General features: G+C 38.9%; 1 long non-coding RNA gene across 1 annotated transcript in view; it reads left to right on the plus strand.

Moving 5' to 3' along the window:
• Window positions 1–17,265, plus strand: part of LOC116471816 (uncharacterized) — a 66,182-nt gene that overhangs the window by 16,060 nt on the left and 32,857 nt on the right. The window contains exon 2 of the long non-coding RNA XR_004248881.1: window positions 1,057–1,125. This is a non-coding gene — a long non-coding RNA (uncharacterized LOC116471816). The remainder of the gene's footprint in view (window positions 1–1,056; window positions 1,126–17,265) is intronic.

Raw genomic sequence — 17,265 nt, forward strand, 5'->3', positions numbered from 1 at the left:
CAAACCGGCAATTTTGGTGTAAAACTTTCACTTGCCACGAATGATTGGATTAAGGACAGGTTTAAAACCTCCTTTCTCCAGAAACTGTAGTTGGCTCAAATAGAACAATTTGATGCTATCTTATCAAGAGGGAAACGTCAGAAATTAGGCCTAAGGGGTAAAGACAAGTGAGTATGTGGGCAAATAGAAGCTTTCTGAAAACCTTGCCTTGTATAACCTGTATTGGTAAATAGTGTGCCACACTCCAAAAAGGAGGACATGGGTTTCATCATTTTACACAGATGCAAAATTATGAACACCGATCAAGGGACACTTTCAAGTATTAGATAGTAAATTAGTACCTTTCACGTTTTGACCAAGCAGCACAACATGATGCAGCTGATCACTCTCTCCTCCTTGAAACTCCTCCTTCACCTAACTTCCAAGGCATCACATGCTCCCAGACCTCACTGGCATTACCTTCTTCATCTCCTGGGCTGCTCACTCCTGATTCCCCCAACTTCTACAGGTTGGAGTTCCCCAGCCCTCAGTCTTCTCATCTTTCCTCTTATAAACCTAGCTTAAAACCAGTCACACTAGTATTACATGTATTCTAGTTTCTGCCTTTTATTCTACCATGATTTCAGAAATGTATGTGAAAGTTAGTTAACTTGCCTTATGTATTAGGAGACATGAAACCTTTAGTAGATAACACTTTAGACAATCAATTATAATTTCAAATAAGAATTTATTATCCGAATTATATATCAGACTCTGTACTAGGCACATAACATACATTGTTTTATTTAACATCAGAGCAATCTTTTAGGTAGTGAATGTTGTCCCCATTTAACTGATGAGCAATGGTTCCAAGGTCACGTACCCAGGCATACAACAGTGCCTACTCTGTGCTCTCTGCTACCTTAGCTTCCTAACTTTCCCAATAATCCTATGAGGTAGCTAGTATGATTTTACAAGTGAGAAAACTGGTTTAGAAGGATGCCAAAACTAATAGGTAGAATATTTACAGTTTAATTTTTTAAACTCGGAAGTTACTATCTCTTCATGTCAGCACAGTGTCTTCTGGAGAGGGGAAGAAGAAACCATGTCTAGACAAGGTGCTGGAAAGACCCAGGGAAGACACAGGTGAGCTAAGAAAGCAGTAGAAACTGGGTAATTAAAAGTCAACATAATGGCTGGAAACTTGTTCAAGGAGATGTAAAAAGAAAGAAAAACCAAAAGAGAGACTGTGTAGATGAACTTTGTCTATTTACAATTTTGTCTAAGGCCAAATCTGTAGGCTGGTCCCACCGCATGTTATCTAAGTTGTTCGTATACCAATACTAAGAGCTACTGAAATTCTTCCATAAAAATGAAAATCATTTCCCTTTTGATTTGCTAGTTTTTCCTCTTGGTAAATAAAGATTCATTTTTTAGTAATAACTGACCTGCCCTAAGGGTTCACCGCTTTCCTCTGATTTCAAATCTTGTGCTAGGTCTTTAGGTTACAATTCATGAAACTAAAAAATAAACAAAAAAAATTCTCTTACTGTGGTTTCTACTTTTCTCTTTTAAAGATATATTTTTAAGGTCTAATAATATTAACATGATGAGCTTAGCTAACTGTATAAGATTGATTCTAAAAATTGTACACTGAAATTATCTTTTAGACATCTAAGAAAGCTCAAGTTCTAATTTCTTCATTTAGTCATTTTATTAGTCCACTCTCATGCTGCTATAAAGAACTACCTGAGACTGGGTAATTTATAAAGGAAGAGATTTCATTGATTCACAGCTCTGTATGGCTGGGAAAGCCTCAGGAAACTTACAATCATAGTGGAAGGGGAAGCGGGCATATCTTACATGGCAGTGTAGGGGGAGGGGGGAGAGAGAGAGAGAGAGAGAGAGATTGAGAGAGAAGCAAACGGGAAAGAGTCCCTTATAAAACTGTTAGATCTCATGAGAATTCACTCGCTCTCAGGAGAACAGCATGGGGGAAACTGCTGCCAAGATTCAGTCACCTCCTTTCCTCAACACACAGGCATTACAGATCCTTCACTCGACACATGAGGATTACAATTTAAGATGAGATTTGAGTGGGGACACAGAGCCAAAACATATCAGTCATTAAATGTTTATCAAACACCTATATGACTGACTCTGACCTAGATACAAAGATTTTCAACATCTGATTTCCTGGTTTAGAAGTCCATGGCCAAACCATAAAGGACACAGATAAATAAGAAACTCTGAACCAATATATAACACACACACACACAAACACACACACACAAAAGAAAACTAACAGAAAAACATAAGGAAATTTATAATTTCTCATGAAATGAAGTCCAGGATAACAAGTTTAAATGCTGGTTGAATCAGCAGTTACAAGATGTTGCTCATTAGAAGGGCAACAGACTTCAACACTCATGCTTGGAAATAAACTTTACTGGTAGGATGAGACAACAATTCTAGGTGAAAGGAAAAGTGATGGTCGAGAGACAGGACACGGATTGTAGCCAACTGGTCACAAGCAGCCAAAGACTTTGGGCATGAGTCACTGGTTTTCACAAAGATAAATATGACTCTTTAATTTAAAAAGCCTGTTAGGGGACTTCAGATAAGAGAGTGGATACTGTCCAAGAGATCATTCAGGCAGCTTTTGTAGAGCAGAAAGAATACAGGCCTGGGAAAAGACTCATTTAGGTACATTAATATGTAAGGGGCAAATCAATAGGTGATGGACGTGAAGTAAAAGGCTATTATGAGACAACTGGAGGTATAAAAGGTAAATCAGGAACAAACACTGCCCTTGAAGGTAGAGAGCAATGCTTCAAAAAGGAAGAGGTGCTCAGCATTGTTTAAAAAATCATTTAGCACTTTGGGAGGCCGAGGCGGGCGGATCAGGAGGTCAGGAGATCGAGACCATCCTGGCTAACACGGTGAAACCCCGTCTCTACTAAAAATACAAAAAATTAGCCGGGCGAGGTGGCAGGCCCCTGTAGTCCCAGCTACTCGGGAGTCTGAGGCCGGAGAATGGCGTGAACTCGGGAGGCGGAGCTTGCAGTGAGCCGAGATCGCGCCACTGCACTCCAGCCTGGGCGACAGCGAGACTCTGTCTCAAAAAAAAAAAAAAAAAAAAAAAAAAAATCATTTAGATAGCAAGAAGATGTAAATAAATAAATAAACAAACCCTTGGATTTGTCAGAAGGCCAGAGGTAAACTGTTTGAGAGGCCATAGGTCATAGCAGTGACAGCAGGGCCACTAGAGCTAGATTTCTTGAATTAAAATGCTGGCACCACTACTCGCTAACTGTGTGGCCTGAGGCAAGATGATTTAATCTTTCTGTGTCTTGTGTTTAGCATCTATAAGAGACTCCGATTCAAAAAAAAAAAAGGTGTAACATAGTACTTACTTCAAAGGATTATTGTGAAAAATAAGACAATATTAAAGCTCTTAAGACACTGATGGAAGACTTAGCAAGTGGTCGTTAGGGTTCGATAATAAATACAGCACATATTTAATGTTGAATGATGGTAGCAGAAACCAATTGGCAGTGAGTTGAAAAGTGAGTAAGAGATACAGAATAGGAGAACAGAAGACAATGGAGCTTCAGGAAGTTTTTCAGTGAAGGGTAAGGAAGAAAAGACAGCAGTCTGACAAGACAGAGGCTTACAAGAAGTATGAGCTTTTGTTGTTTGTTTTTGTTTATTAAGGATGACAAAGATTTGGTCATTAAAAAAGATCCTAGCCCTCCACAGGCTCACACCCAAACCCCTGCTTGTGGAAGAGGCCCCTGCTAGAACATGGACCCTTCCATGCCAATGTGACCGGGTTGCCCGCCTGGACAGAGGGCTAAGATCATTGTGGGGTGCCTGGGCATGTGAGTGGGGATGTCAGGCAAGGCCAGAGTTCTAGGGGGAAGACATGGATTACCAAGAGCATAACCCAGAGATTCACACGCACATGAGCTGAAGCTTCAAGCCTCCAGGCACAAGTCCCATCCTCCCATTGAATTTCTTAAGAAATAGTTTCAAAGGTAAAAGTGTTAAGAATCTCAAGGCAGCCATCACAGAGCATGGAACCCCAAATATTGGGCCTTTATGAATAGAGGGCCCTGTGCTACTGCTTTGGTGCCATGGCTGTGAAGCCTGCCTGCCCTGGCAGGTAAGTATATTAATTGCCCTCCTCCCTTTCACTATTGGTGCCATAAATAAAGTGGTAACCAGCTCTACACTGAGCCAGGAGTACCACAGTGTGCTTAGTATGGGGCCTCTCACTCACACCTGAACTGGGTACCAAGTGGGTCCAGTCATGGAGATTCAAGACCTTGAAGGTTGACTCTCATCCTTGGGTTGGGGCAATGGCTTCCTTGGAATGGGAGATTGATTTTCCTGCCCCCAGCTGGGGGCTCACATTTTTATTTTGAACTGGGCTATGAAAATTCTGTAACTGGCCCCATGTTAAAGGCTGGGCGAGGGAAGTGAACTGTAGCTTTTCAAAACCATTGGAAAATCTCTTATGATGGAATAGAGGTGGCAAAGAAGCAAGCTCATATGTTCATGCCTAAGGCATGCAGGGGCATTTTGCCAGTGAGGCAGGGTTTTAATATTCTTGTCTTAGTCCATTCGTGCTGCTATGACAACATACCTGAGACTAGGTATCTTATAAAGAACAGAAATCTATTTCTCACAGTTCTGGAGCCTTGGAGTCCAAGATCAAGGTCCTGGCAGGTTTGACATCTGGTGAGAGCCCAAGTCTCCATTTCCATGATGGTGCTTTGCTGAGGCATCATCCAGAGGGGAGGAATGTTATATCCTCACATGGCAGAAGAGATGAAAGAGGCAAAAACAGGACCAAACTCCCTTTGTTAAGCCCTTTTTAAATGGCTTTAATGCATTAATGAGGCCAGAGCCCTCATGACCTGAGCATCTCACAAAGTCCCCAGCTCCCAACACTACTGCATTGGAGATTACAATTTGGTGGACACAATCAGACCATAACAATTCTTTCACTTAAAAAAAATGAAGACAAAACAAATATGACATAATGAGACCAATCATGAATTACAGTTGGTGATAGGTGGAGTTTTGCTAAGTTAGTCTCTGTAGTTTTCAGTTTTCTTTTTCTCTCTCAAAATTCTCAATTGAAAGAGTAATAGGACATGAAAGCATTTATTTAATAAATAATTTCAACTAAATCTCTAAGGAGCTTGCAGTGTATGTATTCATCACATTGACTTTTGGCTTTGCGTGGTATGGGCCCGCCTCTACCTCACTGTTTTTTTCCAGTGTCTTACCATAGCTAATGAATTGCCAAAGTACCTTTCCAAAGTATCGGCTTTCATTCACCCATTCATTCATTCCACAAATTATTGAGTTTCTGTACATGCAGATATCATGAATAAAGAGATATTTTCAAAACCAAGATTATTGTTTCTAAGTGCCTAAAAATATGTAAACTAATGCTTACAAAATAATATGGTAGGGGCAGAAAATTCCAGTATGCCATGAAATTAGAGAGGAGTATTCCTAACCCACACGAGAGAATACAAAAATTGGTCCTGGAGAAGACAGTGATTAATGGAGCTCTTAAACTTCACAGGATGAAATAGCAAATAGTTGTGCATAGAGAAGAAGGAAGGACATTTCCAGTAGAAGGAATTACATGTGCAAAATGAAATGACATGTTCAGAATGTTGCAAAATGTCTGGATTATAGGAAGGGTAAATTCCATGCAGCAGAACAGTCGCAGGTAAGTTCGGAGAGGGAGGAAGGCAGCAGAATACGAGAGGCTTTATCTATCCTTCATGTATATATATAAAGACTTTATTTTTTTAGAGCAGTTTCAGCTTCACAGCCAAATCAAGAGAAAGATATGGAAGATTTCCCATCTACCCCCTGCTCCACATATGCATAGCCTCCTTCACTATCAACATTCATCACCAGGTTGATACATTTGTTACAACTGATGAACCTACATTGACACATCCTTATCACCCAGAGTCCGTAGCTTAAATAAGGGTTCCTTCTTGGGGTTGCACATTCTTTGGGTTTGGACAAATGTATTATGACATATACAAGTCATTAAAGTATTATACAGAATATTTCAGTGCCCTAAAAACCCTCTGTGCTGTCCTGAATATTTTCATAAGTCCTTTTCAATCTCCTTGGCACATAAAGCCTGTCATCACATGCTGGCAGAAAAATTATAAATGGAAATATTTTTCTGGGTAATATATAGGCTGATATAATGAATTCACCAAAGAACATTCATGCATGCTTTATTCACAAAATGGAGGAAGTCCAACTGGACTTTATATAAATCTAAAATTTTCCACAGTTTGAACAGGAAAGAATCAAAGTTAGTCCGCTCTATCTGGATTGGATCAGCAATCTGGATGAAATACTTTTTATTAAACTTCTCCCATACCAGCCTATCTTCTCATGATGAAATGCTCCCGAGTTACTGGGAAGGGCATTTCTCCAATACACAGAATGAATCTGGGAAATCAATCTTCAACGTATTTTGCCCTTGAGCTACCCACATAATGTGTATGTATTTATAAAAGAGAGAGTATTAGAGGTTTTCTTCAATTGTTTATACCCATGGGATACACCCAATGTTGTGGCGATCATACGTATTCTTAATAATTTCCTGAATAATTCCCTTCTACTTTGATTGTTTGCAAATTTGGATTGTGCTATTCAAATTTCCTTGAAACAAGGGGATAGGCTTGTGTATCTTACAAACACATACGCTTACACAAAAATATTTGAATATACAGATTCGTATCCATAGTGTCGATGCAAATTCAAAAAATATGCCAGAGTGAGAGCTTGTTTTGAGAATGAGAAGCTGTGATTATCAAATATAGCATACACAACTTTTAAACGAAATAATCACTTGAGCCTTAAGCAGTAACTACTTCTATTTGTCCAAATGTGATAGGATGATTTTTAGCTCTCAAAACATACTCTTTGAAAGAAAGGAAACAAATTTCTGTAATCATCTTAAATAAGCATATTTGTGAGAACAATTGCTTTGTCTTCTCAACACACTGTTACTGAAAACCTAAAAAACCTTGATTCTCTGTCTCCTAATAGTCCTTTTAGACATCTACTTTACCAAATAGCAGTAGCTTCAAATGCTGTCTTCAGGACTGTCAAAAGAAAAAAAGATAGCATTAAGTGTTTATGCACAAAAATGATGGTGTATGTTTCTTTCATTCTTAAAAATAAATTCTGCTGGGCATGGTGGCTCACACCTGTAATCCTAGCACTTTGGGAGGCCGAGGTCGGCAGATCATGAGGTCAAGAGATCAAGATGATCCTGGCCAATATGGTGAAACCCCGTCTCTGCTAAAAATACAAAAATTAGCTGGGCATGGTGGCACATGCCTGTAGTCCCAGCTACTTGGGAGGCTGAGACAGGAGAATCTCCTGAACTCGGGAGTTGAACTCACTGCAGAGGTTGCAGTGAGCCGAGATTCTGTCATTGCACTCCAGCCTAGTGACAGAGCGAGACTCCGTCTTAAATAAATAAATAAATAAATAAAGTTAAATTATTTGGCAATTTTGCTTGGTATTCCGTTCAGAAACACAACTCTTTGGTCCCATGTCACTGGCCAAAGTAAACCACAGTCCATTCAGCCACCAACAGAGTAGGGAAGCACAAATCTACCATGTGCTGTAATGACAACTCGAATCCCCTTTTAGATTAACTGAGTCCGATAAGGGGAAAATAACTGTTAGGTATTATGAGCACATACATCCCTGTTAAGTAGAAGTGGCTTAATATTTAGGGAAAAATTTGCTACCTATTCTTATAAGAATTATAAAGTTCCTCATAGATGAATAAGGCTAAAATTCAGATTTATAATTCCAAGGGAATCCTAAATGAACTGAGGCTAAATACCCAGTTCCTTTCCTCCATTTTCCAGGAATTCAGGAAACTTAGGAAGGACAAGATGCCACAGCACATCAGTTTGATAATAAGGTTTGGAGAGATGTGATTTTCAAAGCTTGAACCTATCAAACTGATTCTAGTGTTTGCCACCTCCAGTCTCACATATAATTTTTCAACCAGGACAGGATGACAAAAAAACTGCAGAAATGTGTCTGAGGTGTTAATATAGAATGCAGGTTCAGATTGCAGATGGGCTTTGTTTTAGAAGCAATGAGATTGCCACACACAGAAAGACATTTAAAACATTACCTTAAGCTAAACAAACACCACATTTTCAAGGTGCATCATCATTAACCTTGGAATGTTGATATGCCCAGGGACAGAAAACAACACAATGACAGGCTATAGAAAAGGCAAAGAATATTTGTAGAGGATGGTGTGTGTGTGTGTGTGTGTGTGTGTGTGTGTGTGTGTGTGTGTGTGACAGAGAGGGAAAGAAAGAGAAGAGACGGAGAATAGCATGACAGAACGGAAATGCATGTTTAATCTCAGATTTTCTATAGCATATGGCGTTCTTAGTAATACGATTTGAATGGGTAGGAAGATGCATTTTCATGTCACTTTATACTAATTATCCAAATCAAAGAACAGAGATAGGTGGACATAATGGGGGAGATATAGCCGCCCACTTAGTCCTCACCTAAACACCAACACTGATGGTGATTCTATAGTTTCTGTTTCCTATCCCAAACAGCAAGGTGGTTATTGTTATGACAGTCCAGATATTGCTCCAGTTTTGTTCTAAAATGTTCAACATCTGGGGCTTTTCAATTTCAAGAATATTTTGCATTATTTAGAGGTCGTAAAGTAGCTGAGTGCTGTCTTTTCACGTGAAAACTAGTAGCATGTTTGTTCCCACATGCGATATTGCCAGCAGGTCAGGCAAGTCAAATACCATTGCAGTGTGACCGTGCTGTCCTGCTGTATATTACATCAACAATTTGTATATAACAAAAACAGATTTCCTAGCCTTGGCTGATAGCCCATTTACTCCAAGTAATAGTTGATAAAACACAATTGAAAGACAGCAAGAGAATTTGGACAGTCCCTTGGAGTTTGCTAAAATGGATTTGGCCTGTGGCTCCGCTCCTGATAGCCAGCTGTCTTTTCACTACTACATTTCTTCTTCGTGAATGTTATTTATAGCTTTAAAATGTTTTCAAGGATAAAGTGGTAGCACACACAAGGCATTTTCTGTGCTTTGCTGATGATGGAAGCACTCAGAGAAATAACTGTTGTAGTAAGATAATCACTTTTTCATCCTTATGGAAGCCCATTGTGAATGAGTGAGCTGCCACTTCTTCCTGGCTGTTACACATTGCTGACAATGCCTTTTCTTACTGTTCTTTTAAAGCGGACCTCAAATTAAACCTGTTACACCTTAGATCCCAATTACATGGAAATCCACAACCTTTCCGAAATGTGTCTAAGTGCTAACATAAAGACCCACTCCATTCAATATTCCTACTAACTGGTTTAGGGTCTTGACATTGCCTAGTAAGAAGATTATAGAAATGCCTGAAGGACAATTTTGGGTATAAAACCAAATGTCCCCCTGTGCATTACAATTGCCCAAAAAAAAAAAAACCTTTCATCTTTTTATTAATTGTATAATTAATGCATTCTGTGTACTGATAAGAATAATGCCATGTAATTAATTTTTAAGAATTAAAAACTTTCCTTTATCCAGACTCATGGTCTACTTTCATGTTTATAGCTATGAATATAAATCCTCTTATCTAATTATAACATGACTGGTTTCATTGTTGAAACAAAGTGGTTCTTTGTCATTTTTTATTTGATTATGTAATATTTATTTTATTATATTACAATCTTTCCAGAAAAAAAAATAAGACCCTAGGACTTAAAATTTTAAGTCTTCCAAAGCTTATCAGAAAAATGCCATGCTGCTTTGGATAAGGTATGATATGTCATTTGTTTTCTGTGTCTGTTTTTGTCTTCCATGATTACCCATTCTGTTTACCAAAAGGCTCAATTAGCATTTGAATAGTGAGCCAGAGAGCAGACAGGTTGAGAATTCTTATAGAACTAATTTGGCAGTCCTTCTCATTTTCCCCCTTCTCCGTTCATAGGCTTTTCTTTGCCTCTAATCAAGCTGCAGTTATTAAAGCTAGAATAAAAGACCTGATTTTCCATTACATTGATGCATGCTGAACAGAGCCTTGATTTGCTTTTTCTTTCAGCAATGCTAATTGGACTCAAAGGAAATATTTAGTTTATAATAGCAAATGAAGAATTCATTTAATTTTAAGGAAAGGGAAAATCAGCAATGGAACTAGCCTACACACACACACACACACACACACACACACAAAAACACACACACACAAACACACGCACACACACGTATATGTGTTTTTTCCAACTGTTTCTTCCCTTTAAGAGTATTTATCTTAATGCTTCTCACACATAACAGAGTTATTTAATTACCAATGCTAAAAACCTTAGGCTGGAGAAGTTTATGGCTGACAGAAAAATTTCTAATCCTTGCTTGGAAGAAAAAAAAAAAGTAATATATTGGGAAATCGCGCTTCAAATATACCTGATCAATATATAAGAAAGAATTAATGTAAGCATAACTGTTTTCGAGTACTATTTGCACTTAAGATCATTGGATATCTTCCAGACTAAGTTTTCATCACCAATCCTATTTTCATCAGATAATGGACTGGTATTTTTCCCTGGACCATGCTGTTGAATTAGAATGAGTGCAGGACTTTACACATGAAGCATGGTTAATATTACATTCAAATGTCATATCATGTGCTGGTACTCATCACCAGAAAGACTGTAAAGGCTCACGCTGAGGAGGGAGTTCTTTATTTAAAAGTGGTAATCAACAAATTTTAACAGAGTTGCAGCTCAAAAGAAAAAAAGGAAATTGTCAAGGGAGTAGAGGAAAATTTTGATATGCCAACTTATGTATAATGTGCTATTATATCCTACATGAAGATTCAAAGCAATTTCATTCAGAGAAATGTTTTTCCCTATGTCAACGTGCAAACCTTTCAGGAGTGTTGAATCATTATAAAGGTGTTTTTATTTGCATTTGATGCCTCCTTTCCAACTCCTTGCCAACGATTTAAAAGGGGCAATAGAAGATTTTATTTGAACATTTATGATTTAAAATTCATCCACTTCTTGAAATGAAGCATTTCACTCACTCCAGTCATATCAAAGTGCTTTTATTTCCGAGAAAGCATCATGGTCTTGACTCTGGGCCTTTGAATGCACTCTTCTATGCTCTTGGAATCCTTCCTTTCCATGCTATGCTTGGCTTCCTCCTATTCAATCTTCAAGACTCTGCTTAAGTATTACTTCCTCTACAAGTCTTCCCTGAATCCTTCTGCCAAATTCATTAAAATATCACACAATATCATTCCTACTATATATAACTATAGGTTCCTTAACACATGCAGTCTAGTGCTTCCTCTACTCTGTGGTTACACTTTTACTTGTAGAATCTCTAGCTACAGCCCCTGGGAACTGGTTGGAGCCTGTCTTACTCATCCTTGTACTATCAAGTATGTGTAGAATAAATTGATTTGCAGCAACCTGATTCAAGACCTAGTCCAATTGGAAAAGGTCAAAAATATAGGAAGAGAACTTTTACTCCATGTATTGATTTACTTTAAAAAACGATTCAGGTTTTGATAATTTATAAGGTAAAATCATCTTAGGATTTTAAATCATATATTTGGCAAATGATAGTTAAAAAAATTAGTTGCCATTATTTATTAGCTATCTAATATTGGCATATATTTTAATCCTTAGGTCTCTCTTCTTTTTTGTGTAGTTGCTAGAAATGATCTTAATCACATTAATAACCCCCATGTTAGTAACTCCAATCTAGACCTTTCTTCTGAACCCCAGATCCCTTTTCCCAGCTGCCTATGTACATATTTAACATGGCCCAACTCTTCCTTACAAAAAACTGGTCCCCTTCCCATGTCCCTTTTTCAGTCAATATTGCTCATATCCAATCCTATGGATTTCACCCTCAACATGTTTTCTGGTCCAAAGTACTCACTTGACCTACTCCAGCGGCCCCTCAAATTGGTTTACTTAAGTTTATTTTTGCCCTGCTCCAACTCAATTGCAACAGGAAGGAACTCTCCACTGCCAAATCTGAGCATTTTATCTTATTGCTTAAGAAGCTTTAGTGCCATCCTATTGTTCTTAGGTTAAAAATAAAAGTTTGAGACCAGCCTGGCCAGCATAGTGAAACCCTGTCTCTACTAAAAATATAAAAAATTAGCTGGGCGTGGTGGCAGGCACCTGTAATCCCAGCTACTTGGGAGGCTCAGGCAGGAGAATCACTTGAAGCTGGGTGGCAGAGGTTACAGTGAGCCGAGATCGTGCCACTGCACTCTAGCCCGGGGAACAGTGCAAGACTCCATCTCAAATAAAATAAAATACAGTAAAAAATAAATAAATAAAACATTAAATAATAAATTATAATAAATAATTAAATAATAAATAAAATTCATTAAATAAAACTCACCTGCGTGACTCCACACATGAGGCTCTTCTCTACCTCTTGAGCCTCATGTTATACCACACTCCCATTGCTTTTCCCTCTCTAGTCATACTTTTAAAAGTCCTTCTCATGCGCCATGGGTCGTCTTTTGCCTATGCATTCTGTTCCACCCATAGCAGGATTCCTTCATCCTTTTCTCCTGGTTAATTCCTTTTGTCTTTCAAGTTTATTGTCAATGTTTACTTACTTAAGGAAACTTAGTCTGCTAGTTCTGAGTAAGTCAATATTACTCCTAGAACACAATTAATTCTCTTGTGCTATTCCTTGTCATGCCCAGAGTGCTACATTTGCATGATTATTTTATTAACTGTTTCCTTGACTAAGTGTGGCTCCATGAGAGCAAGGCCCAGGTCCAGCACAGTATTGGCACATAGTAATCATACGATCCATGTTTGTAGAAGGAAAAATAAATACATGAATATATGCCAAGTACTGTGCTAAGAGTTTTAGCTGTTCAATAAATATTTGTCAAATAAATGAACTGTTCAGTAAGCTGGGTGTTTGGTGACGTGGAAAACAAGTAGATATTGGACATTTTTTTTTCTGTCTTCGAAAATCTGTTAGCATAATTTCTATGCGGCTATTCTGGATAAATCATTATTATGATGATGCCTGAAAAACACTCAATGTTATCATTGTGTGATATAACAGCAGATATTTGTGTGCCCTTCAAAAGCATGAATGCATTTCTGTTGGAAGAAAGAGACTAGTACTTGAAGAAGTGAAAGAAAAGAGGATAAGTAAATTAATATTTATTGTGTCCCCTTCTCTGCCCTTTGCCGCCACATGTCCTCTGATAATTCCAAAGACATCATTATGAATTCAGTTTTGTAAATAAACACATTCCCAGAAGGAGTAAATAGCCTACATTGTACCGCCAATGTGTGGTAATGCTAAAATGCCACTAATAACACTCAGTCTCCATACAACTTTTCTTTCTGTCATAACAGGTACAATTTGAACTGTACAATTCTAATGCAGTTATCCAAATGAAATCATTTGATCATTAGCGGTCAAATGTGTCAGCCAGTTTGTAAGTCAACTTATTGGTGTAACCACTAACTATTTTTAGTTCTGTTTCAACTCCATTAATAAATAGTATGGGCCAGGCGCAGTGGCTCACCCTGTTATCCCAGCACTTTGGGAGGCCGAGGCGGGTGGATCACCTGAGGTCAAGAGTTCGAGAGCAGCCTAACCAACATGGTGAAGCCCCATCTCTACTAAAACTACAAAAACTAGCTAGGCTTGGGGTGGGGGTTGCCTGTAATGCCAGCTACTCAGGAGGCTGAGGCAGGAGAATCACTTAAACCCGGGAGGCGGAGGTTGCAGTGAGCCGAGATTGCACCATTGCACTCCAGCCTGGGCAACAAGAGCGAAACTGTGTCTTAAAATAAAATAAAATAATAAATAAATAAACAGCATGTAAGCCCTTGCTGGGAGCATATTTGTATTTATTTTCCTAAGTACTTTCTTTTTCATGTTTTACATCTTTAAGATCATCACAGTTTTACTAATTTGCCTCTATTGTTTCAATTAAAACCAGTAAAAAGAATCTTCATTTACCTTTACTTTTGTCTATAATGGGTTGAACAGTGTCCCCCCAAAATTCATGTCCAGTTAGAGCCTCAGAATATGACCTTTTTTTTGGAAATAAGGTCTCTGCAGATGTCATTAGTTAAGGATTGAGATGATATCATCATGGATTTGGGGTGGGCCTTAAAACCAGTGATTGGTGTCTATATAAAAAGAGGAGAGGACATCGTGACGTAGAAAAGAGGGTGATGTGAAGATGGGGGCAGAGACTGGAGCAATGCACCCAAAATCCAATGAATGACAAGGATCACCAGCTACCAGTACAAGCTAGAGAGTAGCAAGGAAGGATTCTTCCCTAGAGCCTTTGGCAGAACACGGTCCTGCTGACTACAACTTGGTTTTGGATTTCTAGCCCACAAACTATGAGAAAATAAATGTCTGTTATTTCAAGCCACTCAGTTTGTTAGTAATGGGTTACAGCACCCCTCGCAAACTAATACAGTGTCCTGAATTATAATAAATCATTTCGGTTTAGAGGGAGTTTGCTTGACAGATGCCTTTTAGATATAATTGTCCTATGGGCTGTCACCCCTGCTACCATTTCCAAAGGATACTGGGAGTCCACTCATTAGTAATGTCTTAGTAGCTTTAAAAGAAGATGGGCAGGTTTCTTGGTGTCCAAGTAATTTTAAATAATGGTGGATCTAGGAGATATAAGTTCAGTTCACTGTGCCTACACCTAGTCATCTATTTTAGGTAAGAATATAAATAGGAATAAAATACATAGTTGACCAGGTGCTGCGGCTCATGCCTTTAATCCCAGAACTTTGGTTGGCCAAGGCCGGTGGATCACTTGAGGTCAGGAATTCGAGACCAGCCTGGCCAATGTGATGAAACCCTGTCTCTACTAAAAATACAAAAATTAGCTGGGTATGGTGGCAGGCGCCTGTAATCCCAGCTACTCAGGAGGCTGAGACAGGGGAATCACTTGAACCCCGGAGGCGGAAGTTGCAGTGAGCCGAGGTTGGGCACTCCAGCCTGGGCAACAAAGCAAGACTCCATCTCAAAAACAAAACAAAAAAACCCCACATAGTTATTTTCAGGAGGCAGCCTAAACAGCTAAGAAACTAGTTGCTTATGGGAGGTAGGAGGGCACGTTATTATGGAAGAGTTGATGTGCACACATTCACCTACTCTGCCACTTGTCAGTTACATCTTTGCCAACTGAAACTGTTTAAAAAAATGCTTGTATCAACAATTAAATACACCACCTCTGATATTTAGATAACTTTCCTTAGCTTCCTTCTTGACATTTTGCACATTTTCTCCCACAAAGCAAGTTTCTCCTATCAGTTATCCAAAGGCAAGAACGATTTCTTTCAAAACTCAAACCTATACATTTAGAAAGAAAAACACCAGCCCGTGGGTAAATTCATTCACACCAGTGAGTAATACAGACCACTTCTGTCCAAAGCCCAGGAAGTGCTGATCACGCTCCTGTCCTCAGTAGAAGATACAGATCATTAAAGCTCATTCCAGTGTCTATAGCTAGGTTGTTTATTACGAAAGTAAGAATCACTAACATGTCCTCTTTGCTAGAACCATAAATCTGAAACTTCTCTTTATTAAAACTGAGATTTGACAACTGCAATACCATAGCTCCCCCTGCTGTTCTGATGCATATTGTCAGCTGCCTTTGGCAAAATCATTTTATGCCATTCAGCCCTCCTCTGAGCTGTTTCTGATATCTAAGTTTCCGTTTGCTTCTTAATTCTTCATCTCACCTCCCTGTGCTATTTAGCAACCCAATGGCAATTTGGAAATCGATTTTTTATGATCCTCATGTTAATATCATCTTTCACACTCAGGCAGTGTTGGAATGATTCTACTTTTATTTAAGATCATTTCAACTGCTCTGCTAGAGCAGCTTGGAGCCTCGGAAATGGAGTTTCTACTTGCATGGACCCCTCATACATACCTCCCTGCACACACGTACAGTAATTTAAACAAACTGGAAACAAAAGAAAGGTACGTAACAGCCAAAAATGTTACTAAGAACTTTATAAAGCAACGACAGAGCAGCATCAAAGCATTTGCAAATGCTTTCTCTTTCTCCAAATTAATACTCTGTCAGTATAAAGGAGGCCACTCACCACTGGCTATATTTTCATTCTTATAAAGTTTTTTTTTTTTTTTTTTTTTTTTTTTTGTGAGACGGAGTCTCGCTCTGTCACCCAGGCTGGAGTGCAGTGGCGCAATCTCGGCTCACTGCAAGCTCCGCCTCCCGGGTTCACGCCATTCTCCTGCCTCAGCCTCTCCGAGTAGCTGGGACTACAGGCGCCCGCCACCACGCCCGGCTAATTTTTTGTATTTTTAGTAGAGACGGGGTTTCACCGTGGTCTCGATCTCCTGACCTTGTGATCCGCCCGCCTCGGCCTCCCAAAGTGCTGGGATTACAAGCGTGAGCCACCGCGCCCGGCCTCTTATAAAGTATTTTTATGACTGTTTAGGGAAAGCCTGTATACAGCCATTCCCTCCATTTTGTGTATGTAGTTTTTTTTTGCTCTGAGCCAACATTCCATCACCTTGGCCAAAGTAACATATATATACACACACATATGTATGTATAATTTATAAATGTATTTAATTTTTATATGTATTTAATTGATATATTTAAGGTATGGCTTGACATACATTTTGGAAGGTACCTGGAGTATAAGTCATGGGTGACTGCAGAATCCTTATCTGGTAGGCTCTAGATCCTGAAGGCATTTTTCCTAAGTTAAAATTATGCATATATACAAGATAAAGAACACGTATGTACCCCTTGTCAGGCATAGATGGCAGGCTAAGGAACCAATCTTAAGAAGACCAAGTGGACCTGCCATCTGGTATTTGTAATCATCAACTTCCATGTATGCCTTACCACTGGACTAGAAGGTACTTGAAGACAAACATTGTAAATTGTTCTCCAGCTGTTTCACCATCAGTACAGAAAGCATTTTATGAATCTTGTGTGGTTGAGAGAATTAATGCATGAATGAACACTGCAGACCTTTAAAATCCTGTTAGGTAATATCGTTCCTTTCTAGACTCATCTTGCAGGCTCTATTCAAAAATGAAGCCAAAGGAAATTAGGACTTCAATCATTAGCTTTCCATGGCATATTTAGTTTTTGTGTACATTTTCTCAAGCAATAGGCATTGTGTACGCCTTTGCTTTT

Source organism: Hylobates moloch, unplaced genomic scaffold, assembly GCF_009828535.3.
Source record: "Hylobates moloch isolate HMO894 unplaced genomic scaffold, HMol_V3 SCAFFOLD_6, whole genome shotgun sequence".
Taxonomy (NCBI): domain Eukaryota; kingdom Metazoa; phylum Chordata; class Mammalia; order Primates; family Hylobatidae; genus Hylobates; species Hylobates moloch.